General features: G+C 36.5%; 1 long non-coding RNA gene across 1 annotated transcript; it reads right to left on the minus strand.

Moving 5' to 3' along the window:
* Nucleotides 1-2,951: 2,951 nt before the first annotated feature.
* On the minus strand, nucleotides 2,952-4,170 carry LOC117537662. Its single transcript, XR_004567754.1, has 3 exons — nucleotides 4,143-4,170; nucleotides 3,509-3,606; nucleotides 2,952-3,247 (listed from the first exon to the last, which is right to left on the minus strand). It is a non-coding gene; the product is annotated as an uncharacterized LOC117537662 (long non-coding RNA).
* Nucleotides 4,171-5,489: the final 1,319 nt, after the last annotated feature.

Genomic DNA, 5,489 nt, shown 5'->3' on the forward strand with positions numbered 1-5,489 from the left:
AAATCACTCTGGCCATGTCTTTTCAAATAGTTCTAACATTGCCTCTCCAATCTTTACAGCACTGTCTACACTGGCAGTTGGAGGGGCTATCTTGCCAAATACAATCTGGAGGCAGAATCCGTATGACAACAAAATATTGCAATTATGGTTTGATTACATAATCACAGGGTATATTACACTTTAGATGATGGTTACAACATGTGTTAGATGTGACATGAAAAGCATATTTAAAAAAAATAACGAAATCCATTGTTCTGGATCTCAAAAGCTCAATGGGTTCATCCAGCGACCTGTTTTGCTGGCTTGGCATAAAGGGGTTAATATTCATTAATTTGGAACACATGACCTCATTTATGAATAAACTTTGAAGAAAGCAACATTTGGTGCATTTCATTTGAGAATTTTCCATGAAATCTCATAAATCCATACTTTTCAGGGATTTGGGAATAAGGCAAGGCAAGGCAATAATTAATATCCGAAAATGCTCAAGGGATATCACCGGGCAGCGTCTATCGTTTTTCCCACTTCCGCATTACGCAAGCATCGACGTAGCTCTACGCGATCGCGTCATAGACTTCATATAGCGGTCGCGGTAAAGCAGGATATTGAATTGTTGGTTTTTGTCTTTCCAAAGGATTTGTTGACTGAAAGTAAACGATCCTATAATCAAAGCCATATCGAAGAGTCCTGAGATTGTATTACTGGTGTTTTATTATCTATAAATAGCCTGTGTGTATCCTCAAATGTCGTTTTCAGGACAAACAAAAGACGTTTTAAATATATATAGGCTATATATACTCAAGGCTATATATACTCAAGTACAAGATCTTATCACTTCTTACACCTCTGGAAAGCACTTTTATGTAAAGGAATACATTTTTATAAATGTCCCAACATTTCATTTTTACATGGTCTCAAAACGTTAATATGTTATTAATGTAATTATATAACAACATAGACATTTATAACATATTATAAATGTCTACATTTAAATAAAATATTAAATAGATACCTTTACATCCTAAACAGAAGGTCAAAACGTTAATATGTTACATGACAAACAAAAAAATGAAACAGACTATATATAGGCCTCCAGATGTTTGCTAATGTATATCTTATATCCATCAGGAATTCATATTAAATGATTAATTAACATTACCTCAGCGCTACATAAGTGTGGTCGTCAGTCATATTGACGAAGAAGCACTATTATATTGTATATTGTATATTATGCGGCGTTTCAGCGGTATTTCGCTTGTCAGATTCAGATTTCGCGGGTGTGTCGCGTGAGGCAGTGATGTGACCGGATGTAACGCCAGGTAGATGTTGTGACGTAACGCCGCGTCGATGCCTGTGTAATGCGGAAGTGGGATCTAAACTGGGTTGGAAAAACGATAGACGCTGTCACTCATAGATATATATAAACACTAGATGACTCACCCGCGCTGCTGGTCAATGGCATGGATCAGAGCCGTATGATAGAAGAGTTACGACAACGGAAGTCCAAAAACGGTTATCGTCACGTGGTTCATGTAGACGAGGATCGTTCCCCGGAAGTTCATGGCGGGCAATGTGAATGCACTGATAACAGGAGATAGAACTACGATTTTTGGTAATTATTAGTGAATAAAGGTTTTGATTTGCAATATTTATACAACAAATCGATATGTGTATGTATTTACATCAATATGTTTTAAAAAATAAAATAGAATTTGCTAATATTAAGTGATAATATTAGGATTAGTGTGAACAACTAGTTTACATGTTAGGCTAACAGTGCCTTGGTTAAAGAGCCTGTTGCTGTTTATTTATAGCTTTGAATTCTTTAAAACCAATATTATCTTCTTAAACTTGTATGGTAGTCAGGAGCATCACTTTCTAATGTTTATTGATATATTTAGAGGGAGGGGATCTAAAGTAATGCTTTAAAATTCAGATTAGATTAATGTCTACCATTTTCTTAAATGCATGGTAGTTTCAGTAATCCCATGGTAATTGAGGACACAAGTTATCTAAATGACTAATGTCATCTTTATGGCTTTCAGAAAGGACAGGTGACCGACAGGTGACTATCAAAGGACTAGCAGCAGCAGCAGCATGATGATGATGTTAAATGTGTTGTTTTAGGAACATCCATTGCAAATACATGGAATTCAATAAACATTGAATAGCATATCATGCAGTTTGTCTGTGCCTTTTCCTCCGTGTTGTCCTGGTTTGCTGTGCTGCCTCCTAGTCGCCACCATGGTTTGCTGTGCTGCCTGGGGATGCTCAAATCGCTCCGAGAAAGGAGTACGAATGTACGGCTTCCCCACTGACACGGAGTGGAGGAAAAAATGGCTGGCTCAAGTCAGCAGGAGCAATTTCACGACCAACAGCAAAAAAATATGTGATGTAATTATATACAAACACTGCATTTGCACTTTTTCACAAAACGAAAACCACACCATTGGGAAAGCTTAATGTTTTGTTTAATACAAAAAAACAGGGAAAGGCTTGAAAAACACAGAGTTGAGACTCAGGGTGCAGGGTGAGGGTCTCAGTGCTGGTATTCAGGCTCCATTGAATCACAAACAAACCGCTTTCTGTGCACGGATCGCTGTGCATTCGTGTGTGGGTTTTTTGAGACTCCCCTGACGCTCACCCGATTCGTACTTGTAATTTTTTCTATCTATAGCCAATCAGATGTCTCCTTCATTCTAAGCCAATCACATGAGCGCGCCCCCACGAGGGTATGATTTCTTGCGTTCATGACGTAGCGCTTCATGATCAGTTGACAACTCCGCCCCTCTCTTTATCCGAGTGTCCAAAACATACGGCCTCAGGTCCGATGATACGATAACGAAATCGATCATGGACCTTCTGCCTAGGGTGCTCTGGTACCACGTACACTTATGAGCATCCCTATGTTCGAACATGGTGTTTGTTATGGCCAATCCATGACTAGCACAGAAGTCCAGTAACAAACCACCACTCCGGTTCAGATCAGGGGGGCCGTTCCTCCCAATCACGCCCCTCCAAGTGTCTCCATCATTGCTCTTGGATTACTTCTACACCAGCTAGAACTGGTGGAGTGTTCTCCATGGATGGAGGTGTCAGGTCCAACATCGCCTTTTCCATCTTTTTCCTTCCCCTGTAACCTCTGGATGCAGCGTTCCACTTGTCTCTCTGTTTTTTTTCCTCCCTCTCTGAAATCTCATCCGACTTCAAATATGGAATCTTGCCCTGTTGTTTTCTTCTATGGTAGCTGGAACAATAGTGTATAATGTTATACTGATTCTGGTGGGCTAAATCACATACAAATTTAAGTTCAATATATTACAGAAAAGGTTATTCCTAATCCTACTAACATGACAGTTTGAAATACACCAGAGAAAGATAATGATAATAATAATAATTCATTTATTTTGTATAGCGCTTTTCAATGACCCAAAGTCACTGACAATAGGCAAAAAAACAAAGAAACAGAGAAACATAGATATACTACATGTTACATATCGTTTTTTACCTTTCTCTTTTCCTGGCAAGATAGTCGGCTCTTACTGTAGGGTCTGCATTGACCCGCTGCCTGTAGCAAGCAGTCTTCTCTTTGCTTGTTTTTGCCATCTAGAAAATAGGTTAAACTAGTTAAACATGACTAATACATGTACAATTACCTAAATGGAATGTCATGCTATACAGTTTTTAAATATTTCTCATAAGATTGTACAAAAAAAAAAAAAAATGTACTGAAAATTTGACTGAAAATTTGAAAAATATATGTTAAAGTATACAAACAGTTATGATAAAACAAAGAACTTTATGTATATAAAACATGAATAAAATATAAATATACAGAAACTACAAATACAGGACATATATCTATCATCTAAAACACTCAGCAGTGGTCGCCCCACATGATACTTGGTCGCCCAGATGATGTTTTCAAGGTCAGTCAAATATTACAGGCTAACCGTTAGCTACAGAAACCAAACTAGCTAGCTCTTACCACATGTCACTATCAAATTCATCATCAAAATATAGATTTTCGGATATAACATATTATTCACAGTTTTGGGGCGGTCAAGACATCCAAAAGTGGCAAGTACATTACAGCAGTTAAAAAAGAGATTTTTTTGCAAATATGAAAGAGACTTACTAACCTGCCAGTTGTTTCTCTGGGTCCCTCACATGTGACTGGCTGATGCAACATCCTGTCCTTGAGGTGGTTTCAAAATAAAAGTCCCACAATTGTGTTTTCTTGATGGTCGCCCCAGATGATATTTCATAAAATGAACATATACGGACAACATTCGTTTGTATATTATGATGGAACTATATGTGCAAATGCTTCATAATTTTGTCAATGAATGCAAAACATGTTTGAAATTATGCCAAATAGGGCAAGGGAAATATTTAAATAGATTTAAAGTGATTTTAAGCCGGTTGTCCAAATAGAAGTCAATGCTGGACAGTCGCCCCACATGGACATTTGACACTTCAGATAGCAGAAAAATGACCAATACCTCAAATGTTTGGAGAAGTTAAAGTGGGTATGTATATGGGGAAGGTATTAGAGATACATGTTATCTTTTTATGAATTTTAATGTTTTTTTTAAGGTAAAAAATTCAGTTGGAAAGAAAAAATAGGCGTCACGTCATTGACCCATAGCCTAGTGTAAACCTTATACTAATAATAGCAAAATTGTCCATCTACAAAACTTGGATGATATTCAAAGATGACCAACAAAAGTTGTATAAGGCAGACATTGTGTTTTTCTTTCTGAGTTCATGTTAAATATTAAAATTGATCTTTTGGTTGATGAAGTCAGAGATAATGAAATCTGGGCACATATTTTGTGGTTGCTGAATTAGAACACCCAATAAAATGTTTATGTTTAATGAAGACTTTCCTCTTTGTATGTACTGTATATATTTTCCTTTGTACAATGTATTGGTATGTACTATACATTTCATGTTTAGTATTTGATGTGTATTGTAAAGTTTCAAAAATAATAAATACGTTAATTAATTAATCTTACCACCAGACACAACATGAACAAATGAATGATACACATCAGGACAGTAACTTCAACTTCAGTATTTTAGGTGTACAGAAACCTCTACTCATGTTGTTAAATGATATACAGCAATATCTTCCATAAAACGTAGTTGATTGATTTGAATAATAATTACTACCACTGCATAAACAGTGAAAAATGATATGCCTACAATTTATGAGTATGTATCCTATGTTATGATAAACTATCAAATTGACTCTGTATTCATTATGATCTGTCAATAGGTCAATTAATTTGTCTTCTCTGTGGGTTGTATACTCTTCATTCTTTATGCAAATTAATTATAATTATAATTTTTCAAAGTTCGTTTATGATTCATTCAAAGCATTAAAATAAATGAGAAACAGAGCGTCATATACCATTAAGAAATACGTGGGGGCGGGGCTCATAACCCTTTAGGAAACGCCCCCCCCCTATAGGATCCACCCC

The sequence above is a fragment of the Gymnodraco acuticeps genome, unplaced genomic scaffold, assembly GCF_902827175.1.
Source record: "Gymnodraco acuticeps unplaced genomic scaffold, fGymAcu1.1, whole genome shotgun sequence".
Lineage (NCBI taxonomy): Eukaryota > Metazoa > Chordata > Actinopteri > Perciformes > Bathydraconidae > Gymnodraco > Gymnodraco acuticeps.